The sequence below is a fragment of the Amblyomma americanum genome, chromosome 4 (assembly GCF_052857255.1).
Source record: "Amblyomma americanum isolate KBUSLIRL-KWMA chromosome 4, ASM5285725v1, whole genome shotgun sequence".
Lineage (NCBI taxonomy): Eukaryota > Metazoa > Arthropoda > Arachnida > Ixodida > Ixodidae > Amblyomma > Amblyomma americanum.
This window is the reverse complement of record NC_135500.1, coordinates 193,296,925-193,311,763: the sequence shown is the minus strand read 5'-3', so window position 1 is coordinate 193,311,763 and position 14,839 is coordinate 193,296,925. Positions and strand designations below refer to the sequence as shown.

The 14,839-nt window shown below is 46.8% G+C and overlaps 1 protein-coding gene across 2 annotated transcripts in view; it reads right to left on the bottom strand.

Annotated features, from left to right (window-relative positions):
• LOC144128925 (scavenger receptor class B member 1-like) overlaps positions 1-5,763 on the bottom strand; it is a 37,265-nt gene extending 31,502 nt beyond the window's left edge. The window contains exon 1 of one of the 2 annotated variants that reach the window (XM_077662728.1): positions 5,586-5,763. The gene's annotated coding sequence lies outside the window, so the exon portion shown is untranslated. Of the gene's footprint in view, positions 1-5,434; positions 5,464-5,585 lie in introns of those variants that run through there. The other variant, XM_077662729.1, reaches the window with a different exon arrangement.
• Positions 5,764-14,839: the final 9,076 nt, after the last annotated feature.

Below are 14,839 nucleotides of genomic sequence, written 5' to 3'. Positions count from 1 at the left end.
GTGCCGCACCCGTTGTTGGCCATTGCAAAGCGTTGATTAAATTGTGCGCCGTCACACTGGCAGGTCTGCATGCTCGAGCAGGGTTGTCTCCGCATTTTCAAGAATGTTACACTTATATTGTTTGTATGTGTAATTAATGTTATGAAGAGCTTATTAGAACATTTATTAGCAACATTACAAAAACGTCACAAGAGCAATAAGAACGTTCGAATAATGTTTGAACAAAACAACAATGCAACATTGTTATTAAATTTCGATGCTACCCGGGAACGCGTGCGTCCGGGACGCACCGTCAACGTCACCATCTAAATGCGCCCTCATAGGTTAACAGTTCTTGCACTCCTGGCCTAGTTTCGAGTGATAATTTCTTTTCTTCCTGGAAGAGAAAAAGTGGATCCAGGGTAAGATGTTTCTTGACCCGAAAGACGCTGAGCTTGCAGCATTCGAAGAAGATCAGTACACGGTCAGGGGAGCAGTACATCACCTCCCAACTTTGTTTTTAATGATGCTTTACTAGGACTGAGAGAACCTAGGAAAAAAATTGAATTAAGTAAAATGCGGTGCAACACATAATCTTCCAGCGTTGAGCACTGCTATTGTTTCTAGCGCGGCATCGGCGATAAAGTGACCGCGCCGCTTCCATATGCGTTGAAAACTTCGCAGATTCATCCTTACAACCGCTACATTTCTTTTTCTTCCTTCAAGCACGTATAAACTTGCATCCGTCTGGTCATTTTGCAATAAACGTAAAGACTTATTTGGACGCAGTCGAGAATTTTTGCAGCTTTTGCGGCCTTGAAGACTGAATTTCCTTAACGCACTGCGCATTTAATGCTGGTTTATTCATGCAGTCACCGAAACCACACGTCACATAAGAGGCCTGCAGCTTGTTTTCAGAGCCAATTTTCCTAGTTGTGTTCGCATTAAAACAAGATATCCTGCTCGGCGAGTCGTACTACAGAAAGTTCCTTCGGCCCCGACGAAGCGCGTAAATCTCCAGCAGTCTCTTTCGCAGTCTCGTCGCGCACTTTATTTAGTTTTTTATATTTCTTACTTTATTTTCTTGTTTTGCTCCTGGAAGTGAAGTGAGTTTCTGGGCATTGTGCTTTCACCATAGCTCTCACTCTACCACGCTGATAGAAAAGGAAAAAAAGTGGCAGCGTTTCAACATATATCCTAACCAAGGAGACGTGCGAAAGCATGTGTTTAGCCTGCAGTTCGCTCGTGATTTGCTTTGTTGAGTCATCGGCACGTCTGGCGACGTATTAGTCTCAGATTAGGCTCTGATCGAGGTTAAGTTGGTCAGATCTGTTTGTGCCGCAGATTTGAAGTTGATGGACACGACGATGTACATTGCACGGTGCGAGAGCGCGTTGTAGTTTAACACGAGACGTGATCGGCTGCGTATTGCCCTCGTGCAGTGGCCGGCGAAGCTTACATCTGTTCGCGCCGCCGCGGGTTCAAAACCCAGCCGTGGCAATATTTATTTTTTCTTCATGGGCTGTAGCTATGCTAGGTTTTGGCAAGGTCACCTTCAAGGTCAAGCTTCACACACCCTGGTAACAGGTTATACCTTGTTGTGAAATAGTGATTTCACACTGAAACTTATATAGTTGACCCTTATATTCCATTTCGGCTGTTGGATGGCGCTGTTATGAACCTGTTTGACGGGAATCTATCGTTACATGGATTGTACAAAATGTACCCTCCTGGCGTTCGGCGGCCGTTTCCCTCCGCCTTTTTTTTTAAATTTCAACGCCTTCTACAGCGGGCTTAATAATAATAATAATAATAATTGGTTTTTGGTGGAAAGGAAATGGCGCAGTATCTGTCTCATACATCGTTGGACACCTGAACCGCGCCGTAAGGGAAGCGGGCTTTCTCAAAACTGCAGAATGGGGTCTCGAGGAGCGCTGTGGCGGCTAGGTCTGAGCTTCTAAAGTTTGATGCTAATGATGAATAATTTATGGCGCAAGGTACTGCGGACAAGGAGCGCCATGACACAAGGTTTCTTCGTCTGCGCAAGGTGAGGTCAAAGACCCATTTCTCAACATTTCAGCGCAAAGAATCCGAGCACCAGGACAGGGGAAAGCTTGTACCTACTGTATACCACCGGTGGGAAGCTCGGAGGCACTAGGGATCGAACACCCGCATACCTCTTGCATGCCAGGCGGGTGCTCAAACGACTATAGGCCACCGCTACGGTGCGGTACGCTGGTAAAGTTTGGAAATACGCGGTCGTGAATAATCACTGTGTGATATTCAGTAGCCTGCGAAAGCCTCTCATATTAAAAAAAAAAAACATCTGTACACAGACGATTGAAACGCTCATTTGGAGGCCGTATGACGCTAACTAAACTCTGAACAAGAAGGCGTAAAATGGAGTAATCTGTTCTCTAGCGCACTCCCTTGTTGTGCCCCTTGTAGAGGACAACTTACTCACTTTTTACTCCCGTATAGGTGTATTCGTGTTCAGAGTGCACTTAGACCGTTCCAGCTTGAGAAAATAAGCCTTTGCGCTGCTACTCACGGCACAATTGAGCATACACGCGGGGATACAATACGCACGCTTATGGTTATGTACAGACTTTTCGCCAGCGTAGGGAAATTAATTACTGTCGGAATGTTGGGAACTCCCCCCCCCCCCCCCCCCCCCCAAGCACACACACAAATATAAAGGGGGAAACGAACACGCACGCGTGCCGTTCTGTGCCAGAATCGCGCGGGTGCCCCCCCCCCCCCCCCCCCATTTTTTCTTTTTTAAGGGTAAAGTTCTTATAGGCTCATCGTTGTGGATAGGATTTCTGCGGGCTCAGAAAGTGGCCGCTCCACCTGTCAATCAAATGACGTCCTCAAAACTAAAATAAAAATGTTATGAACAGCTCCCCAGGGGCTGCGGAGTTCAATCATGAAACAGCCTGGGCCGATTTGCTGCGAACCGAGGATCCCGCTACGCAGAAAAAACTCATCAGCCTGGCGGCCGAGGCTGTGACCGACCAACGGCCCCGTCCCCGGCCCGGTAGCCCAACCCTCGGCTTAGGCTGAGGCCCACGGGGGAGCAAGCTAGCAACATTTGGCTAAATAAAGTTCATTGACTGACTGACTGTATTCAAAATGTTATAAAAATGAAACAGTGTAAAAACAAAACAATCATAAAAATGAATTAAAATAAAACAAGAAATAAATTTAAAAGCGAAAATAAAAAAAATCAAATAATCAAATAAATCAAAATAAAAATACAAACGTTTTAAAAATACGACGCGTACTGCCGTCCTGGAAAAAGCCCGCGTTCTAGAAAGTTCCATGCTTTCGCATTCCTGCACGTAAGCAGTCTCAAGTGCCCTCAGAATATTTTTTTTGCTTTGGAAAGCTGGTAGCCATGCAGCACGCGCCACACTGGTCACCAGCTTTCCCGCTCGAGCGGCTATGCGGCGTGATGGTGAGGCTGGCCATCATGCGCGTCCCATCATGCATCGGTGCTCGTTTGCACGCCAATGATGGCAAAGCCCATCGGGCTTCAGCTGAGCGACCTCAGCATAATTCTACAATCACGCGAACTCCAAGCCATTGAAGTGTCGTGCTCTTCGCATGCGGCAACATTTATTTAATGAAGTTCTAGTTACTCCTGCATGTTACTATCAGGCCGCAATGAAACGCGAGCAGCGCCTATGAACAAAACACAATATTTTGTCTTCCTCTTTCAGCTACAGTACAGGACTAGCATGACTGATGTTCGTGCTTAATAGAGCCAGCGAATCGCGTGTCCGTAAACCGGTTTTAAAGGAATGCCTCATTGCACAAGAGAAGAATACCGTACATTGCCCGTTCTGTTCCGGAGTCCCCGGTTTGCTATACTTTTGCTGCGAATCCTGTGCACCTGGCAGTTTTGGTAAAATCATCATTGAATACTGAATTTTATGAATTAAGAATAAGAAGTAAAAACAAAATAGTTGTCTGTAGCTTAAGATTCCTCACGGACGATTCCTGAGTACCAAACTTCAAGCTTATTATACGTAGGAAGTCTACCTCTCGGTTAGCCTCGATGACAACAGAAGTTCTCCGCGCCAAGTTACCTGCATGTCTCCGGCACTGCAGGAATCTTTATTTCTCTTTGCACGCTTCTATCTTATCAATAAGGAAAAAAAAACAGCAGTTACTTCTCAACCACAGCTAAAAAATACCGTTAGTTACCTGTGGTTCCTAAAGCCGCCGCGGTGGCTCAGTGGATATATGGCGCTCGGCTGCCGACCCGAAAGACGCGGGTTTGATCCCGGCCGCGCGGCGGTCGAATTTAAATGGAGGCGAAATTCTAGAGGCCCGTGTACTGTGCGATGTCAGTGCACGTTAAAGAACCCCAGGTGGTCGAAATTCCCGGAGCCCTTCACTACGGCGTCTCTCATAGCCTGAGTTGCTTTGGGACGTTAAACCCCCATAAACCATAAATCTTACCTGTGGTTCCTTCTTTAATACCTTAGCAGACATGGCCGACCATCGACATGCAGGTCTGCGCCACATGTCGACTGCAAGGGCCGCCGCACAAGATCGCTAACGCATTTTTTACTCTCGTTACCTCGAACTAGAGATTCCATTTGCATGTTCGTTCCCTTCCTGCATTGTCGCACCGCTTCCTGCATTGTCACGCTAGCAGTGTCATGATAATCAGCCGAAGCCATTGGCTGGAAGGGAGTCTTTTGACGGGGAAAAACCGCTTCGTTCTTGAGTTGTATCCGACTACAGAGATGCAGACCGAAGTTCGCTTCAGACTGGCTCCTCGTCGTGGCAGACTCGCCCGGCAGTTGCGTGCAGCTCTGCTAAATACCTGTGCCGCTTTCAGCATGAAGACCAGTGTTCCTTCACATATACAGTATGCAGGTCGTAATGTAAACATCAGAGCTTCTCACACGGCAGGAATCGCCCTTAGCGGTAAGTTACAAGCAGGGTGAAAACTGTTCCAGGGCTTGTTTTCGGAAGTGAGGTATTAAGACCAACTAGCTTTGATATAACAGGCCGCCGACCCACTGGGCGCTTAATTTGCGTCTTAAATAAAGTTGCTTACTATTACTTATTTTGGCTAAGCAACACGATTAAAACCGACTCACATGACGGTATTACGGTGTCCGCGCTATAAAATGGGCGCGGTAAGCTGGCAGAAGGGGTCGCGGCGACTTGTGCCTATACGGTATATCTCGAAGATAATGTGTGGCTCAAAGTTCGAGCAAAGGTGGTCGTATTCCGCGAGGGAAACAGTCTGCTATTTACTGAATTTGGCAGTGTGTATGGAGGAAATACGTCAAGGTTCGTTGTACGTGTCCGTCGTCTGAACTTACGGGGACTATAACAGAAATTAGTGAAAAATTTAAGTAATAAATATGAATCTTAATCGTTTGCTAACATTTGCCCGACAAACTGTGTTTAAGCAGGAGGAAGTACTAACCATACTGCTTCTGTATTCCTATAGAGCATCAGAGCCTATATGCTGCTGGCCTAAAAAGAAAAAAAAACACTTAAGCGCTTCTGGCGGCCGCAGTACGAATGTTAGGTAAGAGTACATGTGTACGAGAAGTGGCATTCGCCTAGGTACTTACTGTGTCGTTCGCTGTTCTGCTACGAAACACACATGGTTGTTGACATCGAACCAAATGTCACTGCAAGTAGAGTCGGTATCAACGTGGTACGTTATCGACTAGAGACAACTGTTTGAAAGCAAACACAGTTCTGTAAAATCCCGTAAATATTCTCACGAAAAAGTGAAATTTTGGGCGAGTTGGTACTGATCCAAACTGTTGGGGCACCACAAGAACGGAGACGCGGACGACGAAAGGACAGAACAATTGCTCACTATCAGCTGATAGTGAGCACTTGATAGCGATAGTTGATAGGGAGCGCTTGTTCTGTCCTTGGTCTGCGTCTCTGTTCTTGTGGTGCCATAACAGTATGGCTTCTCACGCAGCCGAAGACTCATGCTTTTATGAGCAATGAACAAGCGGTGTACTTGCGAGAGCTGAAAGAACATTTTGACGATTCAATCACACTAGTGGACTTTCTATAGCATTGCAATTTTATTGTTCAAGGCACCCCGCAATGCAGTCGTACCACTGGGCTAGTATACGCGTAGGTCAAGTTGCCACCCAATAGTCGTATATTTGCGTACACGATACCAAAGTGCACACATTTCAGTAAAGTCACTTGTTTACTTTTTCTACCGCCTAAGACACAAATAGCACATTGGCTTTGTGTAGATTCCATAACACAGTAATAAAGTTGGAAATGGTGACCAATAGTGTTCTCAATTTATTTCGCTTCCTGTCATATGTCCTATCAATATACGGATAAATGAATTTCTTGAAATTCTAACATAACAAAACGATTTTAATTTGTTTGCAGAATATAAATTTATTGCCACTTTATTTTGCCTAGAAGTGCTCGCGACGGCGTTGGTTCCAACGTGAAGCGCTCGGAATCAAGGGCTCTGTGTTCAGAGGCCGCACTGTGGTCAGATACGACCCGTAATATCCTATTAACGTGGTCGGGGAAAAATATGTGCAACAAAGTTATTAAAACATAAGCCTTTTCCACTTTCAAGTCTATATGCTGGACATTTGTATACACACGGCCACACGAGGGTTTGAAAGTCTAAATATGAATGAATACGCCAAGCAATCTTTTTGAACACGCTAAACATCCACTTAAAACACGGCTGAGCGCGTTACGTGTCTCCTTGCAGCTGACGGCAACGTGCATTGCAGTGAAGAGCGAGCGCAGAGCCGCGACGGAGTAGGGCGCAAATAGTCAACTTTAGAAATTATTTTCTCGCTTAGAAGAAAAAAAATGTTAAGATTAAACTTACTTAAATGAATCCCGTTGAATGATACTATGCGACGTATTGTCTTTTACATTTTTACTGGGAACACTTCAATATACAATTCATGGATAAATATTCGGCAAAAAGTACTCTTTTTCAGTGTTCAGAATATTACTTGTGACACGATTTCTGTCTCTACCGGTCCAACACATTTTTATCGGTTTCTTCACCGGCTGGACAATCTCGAAGAGTAGATTTAATGGCTGTTGTGACAACAAATATTTTTTGCAAACATTCAGTATCCTGTGAATTATAAATTTTTCATTAATGTACATATAAATGAAATTTCTATTATAGTTATGTGTGGATGCGAAGTGTGTTTCAATTATGCGGGAAAAAAATTCCATGTCAAACTTTAAAACGAGATTTCCCGCAATTCTTTTTTGTTGCCCTATGTCTTGCTATCATTTGCGAACTTAAGATGGTGTCCACGGAGAACAAAAATGTTCTTCGTCAGAAACAGGAGATTACTTACCTCTGTGACACGATAGACCATGATGAGATGGTCCAGCGCAAACTCCGGCCCATTTGGCGTGGAATGGAATTTTTTCTTAGTAACGTCCCGCGCATGCGCCTATAGTCTATAGGTGCAGCGAGCCTATTCACCATTTCCGCCAGGTATGCCTGGCGAAAATGAGCCATCGAGTTGGTTCGAGGCCTTCGATATGGTCCTTCACGCAAGCCGGGTTATAGCTACACTAAGCGGGCTAAATGTTAATTGTTGCTAATTGGCGACACATCGATTTCTCAACATTTAACGGCTCTAACGAAAGTTCGATACTGGTTTTTGAATGCGAGTACTTACATCAGCTAGTATAATGTGAAAGTAAGGATATTTTTTTTCATTGAGTGTTTAATAACCTGAACATTAAAGGGTTAATCAGTGGAGCTTGAACAACCTCTGCGACAGTGCCCTGCGTGCCGTGCGTGTCCATGGAGGGCTACAACCTTCGCAGGCTTCTTTGTGTTGGACCGACAGGAACCGGCTTTATCGCACAAGGAGTTATCGGTTGCCGGGTCGATGCTCTTTTGTGAGCCAGATTGCCCGCCTACAGCCTGGCCTTCTACCCAGCTTACACGCCTCCATTCGACCAGCCGAGAGAGCCGGCGATGTACCCTTCTTGGAGGGACGACTGGCCAATTTAGAGCTTTCAAGAAAAGTCGCAATACAGAAGATACCGCTTGGAAAAAATAAAAATGCCATAATATTGGTTTTTAGCTTAATTTCACTGATAATAAGTGTCCTCTTAAATGAACTATTCAAATTGCTCCAGTAACCTTGATTATGAATGTTTAATAACCCCGCCAACTCGCTGTACTAACACTGAAGATAGAAAACTTTATTGTCCTGATAGGGGCTGATTGCAAACTGGCGACACACCAATTTCTCAACATTTAACGGCGTTAACGAAAGTTCGATATTGGCTTTTGAATGTGGGTACTTACGTCAGCTAGTATAATGTGAAAGTAAGGATTTTTTTTCATTCAGGGTTTCATAACCTGGGCTCGGGTGACCAGCTAGCGCTGAGCATTCAAGTCCGAGTACTTGTTCGGCTAAATTTTGGCGTACGTAAACAAGTTCGGAAAGGTGTTTGCAATTTTCTCCAGGCAACGGACTCCTCCTTAGTTACTTAGGCTGTGTGTGCGTGGGGTGGGGGTGGGGGGGGGGGTATGTTCCCCTACTTTTTCGTGTGAATTCCAATCTGTCCTTGAAGACCCAGGTGAGTTGGTGCGAGCATGGGCGAACTGGCTGGGTCGGTGTAATCTCGAGCATTTTTTTCTGCCTTCTCGTTAACTGCTAGACCCTCATGTCCAGTTGTTGCATTTGGGTTGCAAGCCCCAAGGGTAACGTTGGCCTGGCGGCCTGGGGCAAAGCTGGAAACATCCGAAGGTCCCGGCAAAGGATGAGTCGACTGGCAACAGAACAACTTGTTTATTCTGGCATCGCAAAAGAGCAGCCGGTCAGGGCGACCACGTTACTCGAAGGAAGAAATCGAAGTCTCTCTTGGCGTAGTAGTAGTAGTAAGTGGATGTAAAGGGAAGAGGAAAGGAAAATGCACGGGCCTGTGACTGGTGTTAAAACACCACCACCACTGCCGGCGTGCAGATAGAGAGAAGGATAGGTAGGGTTTCAGAGGAAGAAGGAAGAACGCGCGCGCAGGGGCGCGCGGCGTCCAACAACCCCTCTCTTGGCGTCCGGCGCAGCTGTCTTTTTATACCCTCGGAGTCGAGGGCAAGAAGGAACGGCTTGGGATGAGTCGCACAAGACGGCGACGCACGGACATGTCCAGACGTGACGGGCGCGTCCGCCGGGCCGGCGCCGGTCAGACCTCCTCGCCTCCCAGTTGGGGAGCTCCTCTCCCCGGCTGCCGCGCTTTGACAAGCGTGGGCACCAACATGCACACACACACACACGCACGCACGACGACACGTGGCACTGAAACCTGCCTGGACGCGCTTGGCGGGAGGCGTTGCGGCCGCGATGAACGAAGCCGCGGCGTCCGTTGCATCCGCGCCGGCTATACCGCGCGTCGTAGGCGAGACGTAACACCAGGGACCCATATGATGGTGTGTCAACTTTCTTCATTCGGCAGATTGCATGACAGAAATTTACCGGCCAGCTGGTTGATCCTGGTGCGCGTGAAGTCCCTGCATGCTTCCTGTGAGTCCGAGATGATGTCCCCTGTCCAGAAGGTAACCGGTCTTTCTTCGGTTACCTTCTGCCACTGCCAGGGCGATCCCAGCGGTCTCAGCTTCACGAATTCCTCGTGTCTGTGATTGATGGACACTATTGCGGCATCTTTGCCGTTTTTGTAGAAGGCAGCATCCACGTAATCCGTGTTGGCTTTGCCTCCGTATCGCGAGTCGATGTGATGTGTACCCGATGCCGTTCTCCATCTTTGGTGTATCTTCCATTGCATGTGCACGGGGACCGAGGAACGTTCCAGGGGTTGCCTGAGCTGAGTTCTTCGAGGTCTGCCGCGCTTCCAACACGGGTGAGAAGGGCCCTGCCCGCGCTGGTTAGCTGGATGCTTTTGCGTTTGGATATCAGGAGCGCCACTTGATACTCGTCGTATATGTTCGTGACTCATAGTTTTCCGAGTTTCTCGATAGCTGTTATTTGAGAGAGGCCTAGCGCCGCTTTGTATGCCTTACGCAGCGCTACGTTTACTTGTTTTTCTTCTCGCTTGTTTGGAGAATGGTAATGAAGACGGTGGGTGGCAGGGCTAATCACGAGCGCTTTCACCACAATGAGGGTGCACATGTCCTCTTCTCGCATGTCCATCAGTCTGTTCGGGACGCGGTGTATCAGTCTTGTCAGCTAATGTGCCGTGATCGTGGTCAGCAGCCACATTGTCTGATCTCCCCTTAGGTCGCTCTGGATCTACATACCCAGGGTATGTATAGATCCAGAGTATGTACCGAGAGTATGTAGACCTGCAGGGTATCTTTTGACATCATTAGAATCTTTACTCATCCTAGTATTACGCATATATATTGGCGTCGTTGCTGTAACGAAGTCTGTGCGCTCGCAGCAGTTCAGATTTTTCCGGTGAACAGCTGAGGCCGCGCACCACTGCGTACAGAGCTCAACGCGTGACGCTTCCTTGTGTAGTTTTTCTTCCTTCTGCGCGGGAGTTCCGCATTGCCCAAATGTTACGTCATCGGCGTATAGGGTAAATACCATGTCGCAGATCTCGTCTAGGTGTCTTCTGAGGTTTCGCGTTGCAATGTTAAAGAGTAAAAGGGCGAGATAATTGACCCTTGTGATGTCCCCTTGTTAGGCTTTTGTATGGAGCTTGAGCGCAGATCACCAATGGCGATGGTAGCCGTCCTGCAGCCAGGAAATCCCGGACATAATTTAAAATGCGTTCCCTGCAGTTAATCTCATTCAGCCCTGTCAAATAATGGCGTCATGGGACACGTTGTCGAAAGTCCCTTTAAGGTCTGTAGTGCCATTGTGATGTGCTCTTCTCCTTTTTGTATACCCGTTAGGGCTACTTCTTTCAGGAGAAGGAATATGTCCTGTGTAGAAAGCACCACTCAAAAGCCGTACATGGCGGGCGGCGTCAAATTGAGGTTATCATCTATGCAGTTCTGTAACAGATGTAGGACCACCTTCTCGTAGAGTATGCCCAGGCATGATGTGAGGGAAACTGGCCTCAGGGTTTCCAGGCTTGGCTTCTTTCCCGCCTTGGGAATTGTTACTATCTCGGCGTGTTTCCACGCTGCGGGATGCACCCCCCTGGATCACAGATGTTCATTTATGCAGCTTTTCAGAGCCGAGATTCACTTACCAACGAATTTCTCATTCATGACGTTTGTGATGCGGTCCGCTCCAGCAGCCGCTGGCTCCCGCATTGACTTCATCCGTCGTTAGAGGGGCGTCTAATCGTGGGTTTTCCCGACCTGTGTACTGCCCCTTGTAAGGGAGGTAGCTTTTGTCGGCCGATGTATCTTTCCTGTAATGACGTGAGAAAACCTTGGTCTCCCCCGTCAAATTGGTCGGCAGTTCTTCGAAGCCTTTTTTTGTTTGCATTCAAGATTTTGCTCGTGTACATGAGCTGCGTAGGATCGCCCATGTCATGGCCGTGCTCCATGTGCCTCAATGAATCGTAGAATGGCCGCCAGGTTTGCTGTGCCAGTTGGTCGGCGTATTTCTCCACCTCCGCCGTGAGCAGTGCAATTCTGACCTTTGGTTTTCTATTTAGTTTTTGTCTTTTCCATCTAGGTATTAACTCCCGACGCGCTTCCCAGAGTGCATAAGGTGTCTATCCACCTGCGGGGCTTCCCTGGTCCGTTCTAAGGTCTCGGTCACCTCTTGTCATAGGTCGTGAAGCTGCTCGCAAATGCGGGCATTCTCGCCACCGACATTATACAGACCACTGTCCATTACTATTGCTTTACAGCTCAATAATAAGCTGAGATCGTACTGCTTACACAAAGTTTATGCTGCATAAGGAGGCCGTCCTAAAGGTAGCGGCTGATGCGGGCTGGTCAGCGGTAAAAATGCCAAGGTTCAGGAAAAAAAAACAGCCAAAGACGGAACACAGTGAAGAGACGAGGCACACACACGACGACTGTGTGTGCCTCGTCTCTTCACTGTGTTCCGTCTTTGGCTGTTTTTTTTTTCCTGAAAATGTACCAACGTACCCAGATTTCAGCTCTACTAAAAAATGGCAAATCATCCTGAACAAGCATTTTCTGCCTTTTTGTTTGAGATAACACTTTTAATTGCAACTGTAGAAAAGTAGTGAGCTAAAATAAATACACCTCAGCGATAACCCTTGGACGACAAAAATATTATCAGGAGCAGGGCTCATTGGTATATGGTTGATAAAGAAACTGTAGCCCCGCAGAGGGCGAAAGACGGAGAAACATTAATCTCAGGTTTGAATCTCGAACCAGGAAGAATTTATCTTCAACTACGAGATTTCCGTGGAAGCTGTATAGCTTTCGTCTGCAGCCGTATGGCTGCGCTTGGATGGACGCTAATTAGTAATTACTCCCTCATTACAGAGAAACAGACACGAGCAGCACGAGCGCTAACTTCCGACACATTTGCGAATCAGTGTATTTTACTAGGTTTTAAGGTTTGGTGGAGAAGAAATACGTATACGTATATTCTCAGGCCGTCCGCGGGTGACAATCAAGCCGCCACCTCACCCCGTGATCGCAAGCGCAACAGCGCCCAGGCTTACCATGGCAGGCCGTGCCCTGGGAACAAAAGGATATACGGCGAAGTGCTGACACAAGCGGCGTTTATTTCTACGGAAACAACAGTAAACACCGGCTAGCGATGAACGAGAAGATATTAATTGGAAGGGCTACGCCAGAGAGTCAAGGACAGACGCTATTTCTGTCTTGCTCTAGCTCCTTCCCCACAGACTCCTTTCTCTCGTGCACGTCCGAATCACCAGTTCAATTGCGGGCGTATGTTCGCACGCACCTGTGCTGGGCGACGCCGATGCTCCGAGGCGGGACAGGGCGGGCTCATGAGATCCGTTCCCGCCAGGCTGCATTCCGCTGGCAGAGAAAAGGGGGAGGGTGTTGCGGGATGGTTGTGATAATAATAATAATAATAATAATAATAATAATAATAATAATAATAATAATAATAATAATAATAATAATAATAATAATAATAATAATAATAATAATAATAATAATAATAATAATAATAATAATAATTGGTTTTGGGGGAAAGGAAATGGCGCAGTATCTGTCTCATATATCGTTGGACACCTGAACCGCACAGTAAGGGAAGGGATAAAGGAGGGAGTGAAAGAAGAAAGGAAGAAGAGGTGCCGTAGTGGAGGGCTCCGGAATAATTTCGACCACCTGGGGATCTTTAAAGTGCACTCACATCGCACAGCACACGGGCGCCTTAGCGTTTTTCCTCCATAAAAACGCAACCGCCGCGGTCGGGTTCGAACCCGGGAACTCCGGATCAGTAGTCGAGCGCCCTAACCACTGAGCCACCGCGGCGGGTCGGATGGTTGCGCGGAGAAGCCCGTCTCCAGGGGACGATCGCCTGGCGTGTCCCCACAGTTTATACCACAAAACATGGCTGTACATGCTATCGCGGGCTCGATAAGGATGAATATCGTAGAAACGAGAGCTTTTTTCACGTAAAATATGGATGGGGGGCTAACACATGTACAGTCGCGGACAGAATATGGGCCACGCTTCCAAGTTAAAACTCTCCTGTCGCGCTGCGAAACGAGAAATAGAAATGTTTGCTGCATTTGTGTGCAAGAGCAAAAGTAAATATCACATTTGCATCTAACATCCATTTCTTTTCGACTGGTATAAAGCGTCAAAATACTTTGGCCGTCGAAGCGTAATCTACGCATCTTTCCAACTTCAATAATTCCGCAACGATAATTGGAGAAATAATTGAAGCTGAAAACATACATAGTTGTAGATTAAGACACACGTGTTCGCACCCCATGCGTATTTCTATATATGTGATAGGCTATGGCTCGTGTTTCTACGATATTGATACTGATCAAGCATGTGATATATGTGGTCATGTTCTGGCGTATAAATACGAGTTGTAAATCGTAGGGTTTAACGTCACGAAGCGACACGTGGGCTGTGTCGGTCGCCGTACTGGGCTGTGATTCTTTAATGTTCGCTGACATCGTACAACTCACGGGCGTTTATGTATTTCTCCTCCATCGAAACACGGCCGCCGCATCGGGGCTCAAATCTGCGACCTTGGAATAGCAGCCGAACCCAAAAGCCATGGCGTGTAAACGTGCTGATACCTTTCAATATTCTTAGTAAAGAAACTGCAGAGCGAGGCACGAACAGAACGAGCGCTAGCTTATAAAATAATATTATAAACGTTAACGCTCGTTCGGTTCGTGGCTCCTTCTACAGTTTCTTTACTAAGAATATTGAAAGTTATTCTAAAAATAGGAAATCTGTACAAAAACAAAATTTCTAAGCATTTAACCACTCTAGAGCAGGCTCTCCTGTCTTGTCCTGTCGTTTTTTTTTTTTTCTGAAGGCACCCCCTTCAAGCGTAAAGATTTTTTTTTAACACACGACGGGGAATTTTATTTAATAGCGTCGGGTGAAGGTCATGTACGCGAAGGGTCACATCGTCCATAGCTGGCATGTGGCGGAAAAAAACCGCTAATTCCACTCGAACTTCCTCACGCTTTGCTGCGTTTTGCCCATGTGTTAAGTCAGCGGGGTTGAACAGCCAGGTTTGTTTATAACTTTTATTGCCAGTAGTCTGAATTTACTGCGTAGTTTCAGACTGCGGGTTGGATTTCCTGGCTGGCTGTCGTGGTTGTGCAGTGCAAAGTCGGCGGTACACATCACTAACCGCTGTTGCAGGCGAAGAGTTTCAAAACTTCACGCCCCAGACTTCGTGATTCCACCGCTAGCTTTCGCATTATCAAATTTTTTTGAGAGGCAGTAAGGTGGTGCATAGCGTGTTTAGAATTGAGTAAACATGGC